Source organism: Elaeis guineensis, chromosome 13 (genome assembly GCF_000442705.2).
Source record: "Elaeis guineensis isolate ETL-2024a chromosome 13, EG11, whole genome shotgun sequence".
Taxonomy (NCBI): domain Eukaryota; kingdom Viridiplantae; phylum Streptophyta; class Magnoliopsida; order Arecales; family Arecaceae; genus Elaeis; species Elaeis guineensis.
In genome coordinates, this window is record NC_026005.2 from 53,386,898 (window position 1) to 53,404,173 (window position 17,276).

Here is a 17,276-nt window from a genome sequence, read left to right on the forward strand (position 1 = left end):
AATTCTCCATGCTGAACCTCTTCAGCACAGTGTCTATGTACATGGACTGGGATAACCCAAGCATCTTTTTAAATCTATCCCTATAGATCTTCATCCCTAGGATGTAGGATGCTTCACCCAAGTCCTTCATGGAGAACTGTGATGACAACCAAACTTTTATTCCCTGTAGTGCGGGGATATCATTCCCGATTAAGAGAATGTCATCCACATATAAGACAAGGAATACCACAACTGGACCATTTGCCCATTTATAGATGCAGGGCTCTTCTCCATTCTTAATGAAGCCATACATTTTGATCACCTTATCAAAACACATGTTCCAACTTCGAGAAGCTTGCTTCAGTCCATAAATGGATCTCTGAAGCTTGCATACCTTGGACTCATCTGTGGATGTAAACCCCTCAGGTTGTATCATATACATCTCTTCAGTCAGCTCTCCATTCAGGAAAGCTGTCTTTACATCCATCTGCCAGATCTCATAATCCAGATGGACAGCTATTGCAAGCATTATCCGAATGGATTTGAGCATTGCCACAGGGGGAAACGTCTCGTCATAGTCAATACCATAACGTTGACGATACCCCTTGACGACCAGACAGGCTTTATAGGTCTCCACCTTTCTGTCTGTGCCCCTCTTCCTTTTGAAGATCCATTTACACCCAATGGGTTTAACCCCTTCAGGTGGGTCAACCAATGTCCATACATCATTGACCTTCATGGACTCCATTTCGAATTTCATGGCTTTAAGCCATTTCTCGGAATCAGGTCTCTGCATTGCATCCATATAGGTGATCGGATCCTCATTATTCTCATCAAGTTCGATGGGATCACCGTCTTGGACCAAGAAACTGTAGTATCTGTCCAGCTGACGCGGTACTCTATCGGATCGCCTTAATGGTGCAGGTATATTGGGCTCCGGATCTGATCTAATCATATCCGACTCAGGTTCAGCTATTGGTGTCGGTCCTTCTACCTGTTGAACTTCATCAAGTTCAACCTTAGAGGCAACGGTTCCTTCACCAAGGAACTCCTTTTCTAAAAAGATTGCCTTAAGGCTGACGAACACCTTTTGTTCATCAGCATGGTAGAAAAAATATCCTTTTATCTCTTTGGGGTACCCTATGAATGAGCATTTGTCAGACCTAGGTCTAAGTTTGTTTGTGACTAATCGTTTGACATAAGTCGGGCACTCCCAGACCCTAAGGTGTGAAAGTGCTGGCTTACGTCCCGTCCATATCTCATATGGAGTCTTAAGTACAGACTTACTTGGAACCCTATTTAACAGATAACTAGCTGATTCGAGTGCATATCCCCAGAAGGATATCGGCAAGCTAGCAAAACCCATCATGGATCAGACCATGTCTAACAAAGTCCGATTCCTCCTTTCAGACACACCATTATGCTGTGGTGTTCCTGGAGGAGTCCATTGGGAGAGAATCCCATTCTCTCTTAGATATGTGGGAAACTCACTAGAAAGGTATTCTCCTCCTCGATCAGATCGAAGAGTTTTAATACTCTTCCCAGTTTATTTTTCTACTTCACTTCGAAATCGTTTGAACATTTCAAATGAATCCGACTTATGTTTCATCAGATAGACATATCCATATTGGGATAGGTCATCCTTGAAAATTATGAAGTAGAAATATCCACCTCTAGCACTGATGCTCATGGGCCCGCATACATCAGTATGTACTAGGCCCAAGAGCTTAGTAGCTCTCTCACCTTTTTCAGTAAAAGGTGACTTGGTCATTTTACCAAGAAGACAGGACTCACAGGTTGGAAGTGATTCACAATCACTGACTTCGAGGATTTCTTCTTGAGTCAACCTATTTATTCTGTTCTTGTTTATATGACCTAGCCTCTAATGCCATAAGTAGATATCTGACACACTATCTAATCTAGGGTGCTTGCCAGTAGAATAGACTCTTATCAGGCTTGATCTTTTTGGTCTGGCTCTGCACTGATGTCCCAGCCTAAACTTGCACCTTCTTCACTTTCTTCTTCTTATTCTTCTTCCCTTTCTTAAAAGGTCGAGAACCAGAAGACGAACCTCCAACTAAGTTCACCGACTCCTTGTGAAGTTGGTGATCCTTCTCAAAGTTCTGAAGCAACCCCAGTAACCCATGGTAGTTTACTTCAAGCTTTGTCATTCTATAATGAGTGAGGAATGGGACATAAGACTTGGGCAGTGAGTTCAGTATTACATCTTTCCCAAGCTGCTCATGCAAGGGAAAGCCGAGCTTGCTCAATCGTTCCATCAGCTCGATCATGTACAATACATGATCAGTGACAGAGGCACCATCCCGTATTTTGGCGTTGAAGATGGCACAACTAGTCTTGTGCCTCTCGACGTCATCGGATGTGCCAAAGGCATCCTCCAACACTTAAAGCATGTCCTTTGGCTAAGCCATCTCGAATCTGCGACTGAACTCGTCGCTCATGGTAGCTAGCATGATACAGCGCACCATGGTCCGGTCACTGAGCCACTTCTGATAAGTATCTCTGACTGTTCCACGTGCATTGACATCTGGCTCCTCAGGTGCAGGATCCATTATCACATATAGGATCCGTTCATGCTCCAAGACTATCTTCAACTTTTGGTACCATCTACCAAAGTTGGGTCCCACCAACTTATCATTGTCCAACAATGATCGGAGCGATAGGGAAGTGGCCATATTTGCACAAAGGAGAACCATAACCTAATTAGTAATTGATTCATTAAACCTAAAGATTTGGACTTTAATCAAAAGGTTTCTCCCACTATTTTATTCGAATTGGTAGCCTCTACCTCCAATTTGAGGAATTACCCTAATTCCTTAGTGGGTACTAGAATCCACTTAGACTGCACACAAGCCCAACTTTGGTTGGCCAACCCATGTACATCTAAGGGTAGGTTCATAACCAATTGTTTCTCTAAACAATTTCTAGTAATTTTAATTTTGCCCCAGAAACCCAATCAGTAGGCTTTGGCCTCCACTGTAAGGATCCGGTTAGGTCCAACCATTAACATGATAATACTTGGTGTATCTAACCAACGAATGATTAAGCCCAACTTTGGTTGGCTCACCTTCCAAGTCGTCATATGATGAGTGATAATTCCATTAGTCAACAAGCACCAGGCCTTTGGGTCTGCAATGATTATTGAGTTAATGGACTCATTATCAAACACCTTAATGGGAGGCTATGACTCAGTTATCTCTATAACTTTATCATTTTAAGGACCTAATAATTTTAGAGGATTTAAATAATATAGAGGATGAGGTCAGATGAACCAGCTTATCATGATCCTCCCACTGGCTTCACCAAGTCAGCTTAAGGGAGACCAGGGCTGGTCTAGGAGCACCTAAATCAGTCACATTAATTTACCTAGCTGACATGGGTCAGCTCGAATAGTCAAGTGATCCGATCAAAACATAATTTCACCAAGAGGCCAGGTAAGTTCGATCAGTGGGAGGGTCTGCCAAAGCTTACCTTAGACACCATCAGAAATGGCCAGGTAAGCGGGCTCCCAATTAAAAATCACTGGTCTGGTTTACCTTAGACACCAACTGGTTTAATTAGTTTCGATTAGATCAACCTAACAGTTCGTGCTAGACCGCTTAGCCAAGAATCAAGTCCATTTGGTTTTCGTTAAAAACATGGACTTGACCAACTACAACTATTGTAATTGATCTAGAGAATCCTTGACCTAATCTAAGACAACAATTGATTAGATTTAGTCAATTCACTAATTAAGTCCATCTTTAATCTAACCATAGGTCTAACCCAATTAATGGACCTAATTCCCACTAACCCATTAACCCAATGTGTTATAATTTGTGTCTTAGATTCTTCAATTCACAATCCTAGAACCTAATCAAACAACTTCTTAATTCTTAATTAAGTTTTGGGCTGAGGGTTGGGTTTGACTTTTCAAAAAATGATTTTCATATTTGTAAAATAATTTTATAATATGATTCTACCAACCATATTGCATGTTTGATTCATAATCAAGATACAAGTGAATTAAATATGAAACTACTTTAGATCTAATCTAAACAGGTTCATGTAATTGAAACAGTTTCAACTTTAAATAATTTCTTTGCACAAAAATTATTAACAAAGAGATTTTATTTTAGATTTAAATATCTTTTAAATCTAATAAATTATAAATTTAATCTAGATCATATCTAACAAATTTATGATTAAAGATAGATCTACACAAACTAGGACAACATTTGCACTGTAAGGGGTAAACCTTACAGCAGGACAACCTTGCAGTTCGTGATTGATCTAAAATTTTAATTTTAGATTTAATAATCAGATTATAAATTAGATCTAATTTAAAAAATAATCTAAGTATGTATAAATAATCATGTAATAAAGAACCTAGGCTCTGATACCAATTGAAGGAACCTGATCTAGGGTTTCAGGGTTAGATCTTGAAACTTTTTCAAGATCATACAGTAGAAGATTAAAATAAATCAAAATTTATTTTTTAAAACCAGAGAATCTCTAGATCTAAGATTCTATTACATGATTATTACATAGCATCAAATCAGAAATTAAAATATACAAATATAGCATGAACTACATGTTGATCATATCAACATGTTTCTATACTACATCTAATGTATGTATTAAACAATAGATCAGATCTATTACCTTGCAGGTTAGACATTCTAACCTCACTGATCTGGGTTTAAGGATGATGTTGCAAGCCGCACATGCATCCGACCTCTAGGAGTCGTCCACACGAGCCCACGAATCTCGATCAGAAGTCCTGCTTCAGGAAATCAGCACAGTATGCTAGTACTGCGCTGATCTTTCTTTGATGGTTGATCAGGTGCCTCCTTCTTGATTTGGACTCTTCCAAAGATGAAAAGTAGAAGAAGGAGTTTCAGATCTGAGACACTCTCAGGAAACTCAAGATGGAGGGAGGAAAGATATGAAAACAAACAACCCTAGAAGAAGACCCTCTTCTTCTTCTCGTTTCTCTCTCTAGACATCCTAACTTGTGTCTTTTATATCTTTACGACTCAAAAGTCTTTCTCTTTAATTTTTGGATGACTCAAAGGTCTCTCAAGTCTCTACTTTCACCTAAAATTTCATGAAGAAACTCATTTTATACAGAGAGATATGATAGAGTCCTTGTCTAGGTCAAATACCTAGTCAAGGCTTATCCAAACATGGCAAGTTAAGGGGCACCCAACTCTTGAGCACCTCCTCCATATTTTTGTGCATAGATCACTAGTAAAGGGTTCACAATATGTACCCTAAAATTCATGAAAATTCCAAAAAAAATTTGGATAAATTCAATGCAAAATCGAAAGAGTTTTGGATTTCTAAAACTCTATCTCATAGAATTCGAAATCCAAACTTATTCCTTTTTGATTTGATCCAAACCATCTTCCATGTAAGAAAGAAGAGAGGAAACCTTTTGTGAATGTGGGAGAGACCTGGGAGAGGGCTTTTGTCACACAAAATAAGTGGAGATTGGCGTTGAATAAGAGAGAGGGCGTGGGGAAGGCTTATGTGGCGCAAGGTGGAATCCTAGTCTTACTAGGATTCTATCTTATGACTTGTTTTAATTTGGTTTTCCAAACCAAATCAAACTAAAATTAGATCAACCTAATTAAAATAGGTCTTAACCCAATTAAAAACTTAATTTAATCAGATTAAATTAGATTTAAATCTGATTTAATTTTCTAATCAAATTAGAAATTAGATTGACCCAAGTCTTAGTTGAACTAGGATTAGTTTTTCCTTGCACTTGGCTTATCCAATAAACCAATTGGACTTGATCCAATCAAGCCCAAAATAAATCTAATTAAATCATATTTAATTAGACTTAATCTCAGCCTATTGGCTTAATCAAATTAAGCCAATTAGCAATCAAATTGCTAATCGATCCTCCTGCAATACTTGCACTAGGTTAAATGTCAATCGTATTGATCATTTAACCCTAGAACGATTCTTAATCGTTGATCAACCATCCGATCGGATCATGAACTCTAATGTGTGTGACCTCATAGGTCTGAACCTAAGCCGGTAGCACAGGAATAAATTTTTATACCAATCGAAGTGACCATCTAGCAATGGTACCCGACGACCGGATAGGTCGAATGTATAGAACAACATCCTTAGAACCCATGCGGATATAGTTTTCATATAATTCATCCCCTTGACCAAAATAATCATAGGACACCCCAGAGTTCAACTGTCAACTCTGATCAGGTTGTCCACATTGTATTTTAAAATATCAAATTCATCTGATGGATTACCCTAGCCAAGGTTTTGCTAAATTGAAATACAGCGACTCATTCTTCTCCAACTCTTGGAGTGGTCAATCCCATCTCGATCACACTCTGACTTCGCAAGTACTTGACTGTGCCCAGAAGCCTTCCGTCTCTGAATTAGAAATTCAGTTAGTCCAGTACCAAAGCACAGTGAGTTGTTTGCAAGTCACTGAGGCGATCTCAAGTCTAAGGGACACTTATACCTATATCCCATCAGAGACATTCTCGACAGCAGAATACTCTGGAGTTGGTCACGTTCAATGATGATGTACCCTTACATCTCACCTGTATGCCATACCAGTGTCTCCACACTCCTTGGTTAAGAGGACAACCAACCCATATGGCCTACAGTGACCTATGCTTGATAGAAGCTGTCGTCCTTATTAACAGCTTATCATTTGGTCGTGAATAATTTTAAGGACTAATCGATAAATCCTCTCTTTATCGAACTTAAATAGTCCTAAGGACTTTATCATAACAACGGAGTTCATTAGAAGATGAAAGCTTATGATGAAGATGCCAAATATATTTTATTTATTAACAAATCAATTACAATACTTGGTTGCTCAACCGTCAACAGCTTGACGATTGGCTTTTTGGGACACATTTCCCAACACTAATTAGGCACCCCATGCACCCACGCCTACACCCAAGAGGGGGGGTGCAAAACCAACACCCCCACCCTCCTTTGGTCGGCCATGAGGAGAGAGAGTTCTAGCAAAAGTAGACTCTAAGGATCTAATCCAAATATAGATCAATTCGAATCTAAGTCAAATCTAATCCGAACCAATTTTGAATAGGCTGTCAATCCCAAAATATTTAAAATTTTGGACTGAGCCTAACTTAGATTTTCAACCCAATTAAGTCTAATTAAATTAGATCTAATCTAAAATTAATTAGCATTTAAATTCAATCTCTCATAGACTCCTTAGATCATAGATCAAATCTTGTTCATCTCTGAAATTGAACCTGAACCTCATGTCTAGTGCTAGCTAGATATAGTCAACTGTTTAATCCTATATGACCCATAACTTAATTCTCAATCAAGTTAATCTATTTGTTCAATCAAGTCATGTACTTCTAAATTAAACATATAGATTTAGGTTAATTTTTTTCTATGTCACTTGATTTGTGCGTGACTCCATTGGTTCGAACACTAAGCCAATAGCACAAGAATTATTTTTTTGCACTAATCAAAGTACTATCTAGTAATAATTTTCGATGTCCGAATGGGTTGAATATTTGTAAGATAATATTTAAGAATCTATGCATATAGTTACCACATAATTCATCTCTTTGACCCTGAATGCTCTAGGATGATTTTGGGTTAAAGTATCAATCTTGAAGGATCTTCCATATTATATTCCAACCTTTCAAATCCATCACATGGATTATCCTGATCAAGATTTCACTAAATTGAAAAATAATGATACATTAGCTCTTATAATTCGGAGGGGTCAATCCTATCTTGATCCACACACAGACTTCACAAGTACTTGACTGTACCCAATAGCCTTCCATCACTAAATTAAAAATGCAGATAGTCTGGTACTAAAGCATAGTGAGTTGCTTGTAAGTCACTATGGTAGTCTTAGGTCTGAGGGGCACTTATGCCCATATGCTTCATGAGCTGCTCTTGATAGCAAAGCTCTTAGTAGGTAAGTCATTTGTTCAGTGATAATGTACTCCTACATCTCATCTGTATGCCATACCAGTGTCCCGCACTCCTTGGTTAAGAGGATAACCAACATATATGGCACACAACGATCTTCACTCGATAAACATCATTATTCTTTAATGACGTATCATTTGGTCGTGAACATGCTTAAGAACTATACGATAAATCTTTCTTTATTGATTACTTTATAGTTCTAAGGACTTCATCACAACATAAGAGTTCTAGCAAGGAAGATGTAATTTTGTGATGAAAGTTATCAAAATAATTTTTATTTATTGATAAATAATTCATATACATATTACAAAATGAGTACAATCATCCAAACAATTGACTTTAGGATATATTTTCTAACAACTCCCACACGAACTAAAGCTAATGAGGGTAGTATCTGATACCTATCTTTCACTTCTGATTACCGAACTCTTTGATCCTGAGAGCTTTAGTGAAGGGGTCGGCTATATTTTTCTTTTCATCGATCTTCTAAAGCTCGACGTCACCATGATTCACGATCTCATGTACAAGATGATGGCGACACAAAATATGTTTGGTACGCTGGTGTGACTTTGATTCTTTTGCTTGAGTTATAGCTCTAGTGCTGTCACAGTACAGCAGAATAGGACCATCAACTAAGAGTGTTACTCTAAGCTCGATGATGAACTTTCACAACCACATTGCCTCCTTTGCAGCATCAGATACAGTAATGTATTCTGCTTCACATACAGAATCAGCCACAGTATGTTGTTTGAAACTCTTCCAGTATATTGCTCCTCCATTTAAGATAAATACGTAGCTTGACATGCTTCTACTATCATCATGGTTTGATTGAAAATTAAAATTAGTATATCCCATAAGTTTCAAGCCAGTGTCTCCAAAGATAAGCCATTGATCCTTAGTATTTCTCAAATACTTAAGAATCATCTTCACAACCTTCCAATGATTTTCATTTGGATTAAACTGATACCTACTCACTAGTCCTAGTGAATAGGCTATATCCGATCTCATATACGTCATGGTGTACATGATAGATCCTACTGTCGAAGCATATAAGATCTTACTCATATGCTCTCTCTACTAAGGGATTGTCAGACAACCCTTCTTGGAAAGAGTAATCCCATGGCCTATCAAAAGATAGCTTTTCTTGAAATTTTTTATGTTGAACTGCTTCAATATGGTATCGATGTACGTGGATTGAGACAAGCCAAGCAACCTTCTGAATCTATCTCTATAGATCTTCATCCCTAGGATGTAGGATGCTTCTCCCAGATGCTTCATAGAGAACTGTGATAAGAGCCACAGCTTCACATTTTGCAAAGCTAGGATGTCATTTTCTATTAATAGTATGTCATCTACATACAGTACAAAGAAGATAACTACAGAATCGTTAGTCCATTTGTAGATGCAAGGCTCTTCTCCTTTCCTAATGAAGCCATACATTTTGATAACCTTATCAAAATGCATGTTCCAACTTCTAGATACCTGCTTCAATCCATAGATGGACCTATTAAGTTTGCACATCTTAGATTCGTCTATGGATATGAATCCTTTAGGTTGTATCATATATACCTATTCTTTCAGCTCCTCATTAAGAAAAGTGGTTTTGACATCCATTTACCAAATCTCATAATCTAAGTGTGCTGCTATTGCAAGTATAATCTAGATGGACTTGAGCATTGCCACAAGTGAGAACATCTCATCGTAGTCAATACTATAATGTTAATGGTAACCCTTGGTAACTAGATGGGCTTTATAGGTTCTACCTTTCCATTTTCTCCTCTTTTTCTTTTGAAAAACCACTTGCATCCTATGCATTTTATCCCTTCGGATGGATCAACTAGTGTTTACACACTATTGCTCTCCATGGGCTCCATCTCGGATTTTATGACCTCAAGCCACTTCTGAAAGTTGAGCCTTTGTATGACATCCATATAGGTGATCGGATCCTCATCATTCTCATCTACTTCGATGGGATCACCATCCTAGATTAAGAAATCATAGTATCTATTTGGTTGATATGGTACTCTATCGAATCTCTTTAATGGTGCCTTTACAGACTCTGAATTTGATTCTTTAATCAAATCCAATTCTGTATGTATCGGTTCTTCTACCTTATGAACTTTATCAGGTTTAATTTTATTGGCATTAGTTCTTTATCCAAGGAACTTCTTTTCTAAAAAGATTATCCTGTTGCTGACAAACACCTTTTGTTCTTCAGTGAGATAGAAGTAGTATCCTTTAATTTTTTTTGGATACTCTACGAACAAGTATTTATCAGACTTTGATCCAAGCTTATCTGTCTTTAAATGCCTGACATAAGTTAGACACTTTCAAATCCTAAGATATGAGAGCACCAGCTTACGTCCTATCCATATCTCATATGAAGTTTTTGTTGGAGCACGATCCCGGCTCCTCCCACGGACCTTGGGTGCAGTGGAACTAGCAACGAACAGATCTGGAGACTTCTGGACTCGATTGAAGGCCCTTGACGAAATCAGCCTGGTTGCTGTCTTCTTCGTCAGCCTTTCGTTCCAGATGAAGAACGCCTCTGAAATCACCTCTAAAAAATTCAAGATCTGGTACCCAATCAGATCAGGCCTAGATCGAGGTCCTTCAATTTATAGATATTGAATTGGGATATTCTAGATAAGAAAGAAAGTAGATGGAGACAGACCTTACAGATCTATCCTTCTGTAGCCTTTCCTATAGATCTGTTGATGGAGATCTCACCCGTGCCTCAAACGACCTCAGATCAACTCTAGATCTGAGAGAAACTTGTACCAATCTCTTTCCAAGAGATTTCAGGTCCTAGACCTGTTGCTTGGGTGGCTGCAAGAGAGGAAGAGAAGAAAATGGCTGGCAGCTACAAGGGGGAAGGGGCTAGCACCTCCTTGCTTTTCTTTCCTTTTATGGACCTGGCGGCAAGAAACCCTAAGGTTTCTTGCTCCTGAGGCATGGAGAATTGTTGGAGAGAGAGGGAGAAGAGAAAGAGAGACTTGGGAGAAAGAGTTCTGTATTTCCTTGACTTAATCAAACCTATACAGTGCATGTATATATAAACACAGGGTCAAGTGACCAAAACCCAAAACTTCCTTGACCAACTCTATGGGAGATTAGGTTAACCCAAGCCCATGTACACCCATGACTCAACCTAATCTCACCTATCCTGGGCCCAGACCTGGCCCATAAAGAGTTGGTCTCTTGAGGCCCACATAACCTAGACCTCAAGAATCCGAAAGGCCCACAGCCTTTCAACCTAGGGCCCAACTAGCCCTAGAGCCTCCATGAAGCCCTCATGAATGATAGACCTTGGCCTTAGCCTTGATCCCCTGGGCCTTGGGCACACCACCTGGATCACAACAATCTCCACCTTGGTGTCCCAAGGCCTCAACCAGCTCCACTCTGTCCATCAGCCGCATCAGCTCAACACATCTCTGAAAGCTGTCCCGTGGAAGTACCTTCGTAAGTGCATCAGCTGGGTTCTCCTTGGTGTGTACCTTTACCAGCTCCACCTCACCATCCTCCACAAGCTCCCTTATCTGGTGATACCGAATGTCGATGTGCTTTGTCCTTGTATGATAGACTAAGTTCTGTGCTAATAGAAGTGCACTCTGGCTATCACAGTGCACTCTAATGGCCTCTTGAGTAAGGCCCATCTCCATCAACAAACCCTTCAGCCAAAGTGCCTCCTTAGCTGCTTCTATCAGCCCAATGTACTCTGCCTCTGTAGTGGATAGGGCCGTGATAGGTTGCAGACTCGATCTCCAAGAAATAGGACCTCCATATAGGCTAAAGATGAAGCATGTCGTAGACCTCCGAGTATCCACATCTCCACCGAAGTCTACATCTACATAACCGCCAATCAGCCCCTGAGCCTCCCTAGACATGTCAGAGTATCCCACTGCACCTCCTCGCTATCCGTAGCAGATGCCAACTCTAACTGAACCCGCCAGGTATCTGAATATCCACTTCAGAGCTCTCCAGTGCTCCCTACCAGGCTGCGCCATGAATCTGCTAACCTGACTCACTGCATGAGCGATGCCTGGCCTACAACAGACCATCGCATACATCAAGCTCCCAACTCCTGAAGCATAAGGAACCGTCTCCATCTCCTGAGCCTCCACCTCAGTTTGTGGCGCCATGGTCTTCAAGAGTCTGAAGTGACTGGCAAGTGGTAGCTCCGTCGGCTTTGCTCCCTTCATCCCGAACCTCTCTAAGATCTTCTGTATGTAGCCCCTCTGAGACAGATGCAGCACCCTCCAGACTCAGTCTCTGAAAATCTCTATGCCTAGGATCTTCCTTGCAGGGCCCAAATCCTTCATCTCAAACTCCCGAGATAAGGATGCCTTCAGATCCTGCACAACCTTCCTACTCTTGCATGCTATAAGCATGTCATCCACATACAAGAGTAGGAACACCCTAGAACCATCCTCAAAAGACTGAACATAAACACAGGGATCAAACTCGCACCTGGAAAGTCCAATGTTGTGCACATAGAGTCGAACCGCTTGCACCATTGCCTCGGCGACTGTTTCAGCCCGTACAGCGACTTCTGCAACAAACAAACCTTTCCTTCTGATCCTGGATCCCTGAAACTGGGTGGCTGCTCTATGTAAATCCTCTCCTCCAAATGCCCATGGAGGAATGCCGTCTTGACATCCATCTGCTCCAGCTCTAAATCCTAAGCTGCTACAATGCTCAGCAACACTCTGACGGAAGTATGTCTGACGACGAGAGAGAAGACCTCGCTGAAGTCGATGCCTTCCTTCTGGGAGTATCCCTTGGCCACTAATCTTGCCTTGAATCTGATACCTCCCTGCTCTGAAGGTCCTTCCTTGTGACTGTAGACCCATTTGCAGCCAATGGACCTCTTCCCCTGTGGCAACTGCACCAATCACCACGTCTGGTTCTGGTGGAGAGACTGCATCTCCTCGGACATTGTCTGGACCCACCGCTCTCTGTTCTAGCTCTCAATAGCCTCCTGATACGTATATGGATCTCCATTCACTGTCACCAGGACATATGATAGCATCTCCTCGAAGCCATATCGGTCCGGTTGCCTGATGGTCCTCTTGGGCTTGTGTAGGGCAACACCGATATCAGTCCTCGATCCAGCTCGCTCCTGCTGGACCTCTCCGCCTCGATCATCCGTCTGAGTCCTCTCCACCTGTGGAGACACCTTAGGTAGGTTCTCCACCTGAATGTTATGTTCTCCCGTAGTACCTGCAAGAGGCAAAATCAAAGAGGTAAGCTGTCCAACAGCACCCTGCTGGACCTCCTCCTGCTCTTGCTGCTCCTCCATGCCTGCTCACCTCCGTAGGACTGACTCCTCATCAAAAATCACATCCTGACTAATGATGACCTTCTTTTCCAAGGGATCCCACAGCCTGTATCCCTTAACTCCTCATGGATAGCCTAGAAACATCGTCTTGCGTGATCTGGTGTCTAGCTTGCTCCGCTCACCAACTCCAATGTGCACATAGGCCGTGCACCCAAATACCCGTAGATGGCCCAGCCCAACTATCCTCCCAGACTACCCTCCTCTGGAAGCCTGCCATCCAACCTGGTGTGAGGTGACCGATTGACCAAATAACCCACTGCATCAACTATGTCAACCCAGAACTCCTTTGGAAGCCCTGCCTACAGCCTCATGCATCGTGCCTTTTCTAGAAGTGTTCTGTTCATCCTCTCGGCCACCCCATTCTGCTGTGGAGTCTCCTTAACTGGGAAGTATCTTCTAATCCCACACTCCTCACAGTAATCCTGAAACTCTCTGCTGGTGTACTCTCCGCCATTGTCTGACCTCAGACAGTTCACGCTCCTCCCCTGCTCCTTCTCCACCTCAGCTCTCCAGATCTTGAACTTGGTGAAGACCTCTGACTTCTCTCTCATGAAGTAAATCCAGAGTTTCCTTGAGAAATCATCAATCAGGGTCATGAAGTATCTAGCCCCATTCTTAGCTGAAACTGGGGCTGGTCCCCACACATCCATGTGTACTAACTCCAGAGGGGCTGCACTGCGGATTGTACTGATGTTGAACTGAACTCTCCTCTGCTTTCCCATCTGACAAGGCTCACAGATCTCCCCTGTAGCACCATCCTCCAGATCAGAGATGAGTCTCCTCCTGCTCAACTCCCTCAGCCCCTTGTCACTCATATGGCCTAGGCGGTAGTGCCACATCCTATAAGCCCCCTGCTGGTCCTGTGCTACAGCTGCTGCATCAGACTCTCCGGTCATCACAGATCCCTCCATGCGATAGAGGTTATTGTCCAACCTCCTACCTCTCATCACTACCATAGCTCCATTGGAAATGTTCAGTACTCCGCTTCTAGCCCTACTGCTGAAGCTGTATCCACTGCACTCCAAGTAGCCTAGTGACACCAGATTCTTTTCCAGCTCCGGGATGTGCTTTACATTTGTCAATGTCCTCATAATCCCATCAAACATTCTCACCCTGACTGTTCCTATCCCAGCCACCTTGCAAGGATGATTGTCGCTTAGAGTCACTGATCCCTCATCTGTCTTGGTGTATGTCGCAAACCAAGACCTGTATGGTGTGTAGTGATGTGAGCACGCAGAGTCTAGTATCCACTCCTCTGTGTAATGCCTATGACCATCTGATACCACAAGTAGATCATCCTCCACCTGCTGACCAGCAACTGCACTCATTGATTCTGAGCCACTTCTTTCTCCCTTCTTGCTCTTCCATAGTGGATATTCTCTCTTGAAGTGCCCGAACTCGTTGCACTTGAAGCATTTCATCTCTTTCTTTCCCTTCCTGGACTTGGACCACCCCCTGGACTTGCTTCTGCCTCTGCCTCTACCTGTTCTCTCCCCACTGCCAAACCCTCCTGGGGAGCCCGATCTCTGGTCAACTTTTTTCTCTGCTCATTAGACCTCAGCACCGAGACCATGTCCTCATATTCTAGAGTCTCCTTGCCGTAGAGCAGTGTAGTCACCAAAGAGTCATATGATCCTGATAGTGAACACAAAAGCAACAGAAACTTGTCCTCCTCATTCAGCTTCACCTCGATATTCATCAACTCCGTGCATAACTGGTCGAACCTCTGAATGTGGCCAATCACATCAGATCCCTCCTGCATCCGAAGACTGTACAACCTCTTCTTCAGCATTAGCTTGTTGCACATATTCTTCCCCATATACATGGTGTGCAACTTCGACCAAAGGCCCTTCGGGGTCTTTTCTTCCAGCACCGAATACAATGCCGCATCCGCCAAACATCCTCTGATCACCGAGTATGCTTTCTTCTCCAACGATGCCCACTGTCTATCTGTCATTCCCTTAGGCTTCTCATCCAAAGCCTGATCTAGATCTGCTTGCATCAGAAGATCCTCCACCCAAATTTTCCACATGAAAAAATTTTTCTTGCCATCAAACTTCTCGAACTCAACCTTCATATTGATGCCCATGACTAGATTGAAGCCAAACAAGCAATATAAAATCAAGAAGTGTAGAATATACCTTGATGGTACCTTGCTGAAAATTTTCAGCACTTGGGATCTTCAACTTATCGTGCTTGGAACAGCTTCCTCACCACCGTGGCTCTGATACCAACTATTGGAGCATGATCCCGGCTCCTCCCATGGACCTTGGGTGCAGCAGAACCAGCAACAAACAGATCTAGAGACTTCTGGACTCGATTGAAGGCCCTTGACGAAATCAGCCTGGTTGTTGTCTTCTTCGTCAGCCTTTTGTTCCAGATGAAGAACGCCTCTGAAATCACCTCTAAAAAATCCAAGATCTGTTATCCAACAGATCAGGCCTGGATCGAGGTCTTCTAATTTATAGATCTTGAATCGGGGTATTCTAGATAGGGAAGAAGATAGATGGAGACAGACCTTGCAGATCTGTCCTGCTGCAGCCTTTCCTGTAGATCTATTGATGGAGATCTCACCCGCACCTCAAACGACCTCAGATCGACTCCAGATCTGAGAGGGACTTGTACCAATCTCTTCGCAAGAGATTTCAGATCCTGGACCTGATGCTTGGGTGGCTGCAAGAGAGGGAGAGAAGAAAATGGCTGGCGGCTGCAAGGGGGAAGGGGCTAGCGCCTCCTTGCTTTTCTTTCCTTTTATGGACCTAACGGCAAGAAACCCTAGGGTTTCTTGCTCCTGAGGCATGGAGAATTGCTGGAGAGAGAGGGAGAAGAGAGAGAGAGATTTGAAAGAAAGAGTTCTATATTTTCTTGACTTAATCAAACCTATATAGTGCATGTATATATAAACACAGGGTCAAGTGACCCAAACCCAAAACTTTCTTGACCAACTCTATGGGAGATTAGGTTAACCCAAGCCCATGTACACCCATGACTCGACCTAATCTCACCTATCCTAGGCCCAGACCTAGCCCATAAAGAGTTGGTCTCTTGAGGCCCACATAACCTAGACCTCAAGAACCCGAAAGGCCCACAGCCTTTCAACCTAGGGCCCAACTAGCCCTAGAGCCTCCATGAAGCCCTCATGAATGATGGACCTTGGCCTTAGCCTTGATCCCCTGGGCCTTGGGCACACCACCTAGATCACAACAGTTTTATCGATAGACTTACTCAAAATCTTGTTAAGTATATAGCAGATAGTTTCAAGAGTATATCTCCAAAAAAAGATTGGCAGATTTATAAACTCTATCATGGATCGAACCATATCTAATAGGATTCGATTCTTCCTTTCAGACACCCCATTATATTATGGTGTTTCAAGAGAGATTTACTATGAGAGAATCCCATTCTCCTTTAGATATGTCAAAAACTTACTGGTGAGGTATTCACCTCCTCGATCTGACCAAAGAGTTTTAATACTCTTCCTAATCTATTTTTTTATTTCACTATGAAATTATTTGAATATTTCAAATGATTTAGATTTATACTTCATAAGATAGACATACCCATACCTCGATAGGTCATCTGTAAATATAATAAAGTAATAGTATTCTCCTCTAGTGCTTATGTTCATGGATCCACATATATCACTATATATCAGACCTAGAACATCACTGGCTCATTCAGTTTTTTCTTTAAAAAGTGACTTGATCATCTTACCAAGTAGACAAGATTCACAGATCGGTAATGATTCATAATTATTAATTTCAAGGATACCCTCCTTGATTAATTTGTCTATCCTATTCTTGTTTACATGACCCAGCTTACAATGCCAGAGGTAAGAATAACTGACATTATCAATCCTGGGATGTTTGTTCAATGTGTACATTACACCAATAGAGTGTGATAATATGTATATGTCATATTTTAATTATCCACACATAATTATAGTATCATTCACAATGATATCACAAAAATCATCTTTTATTAA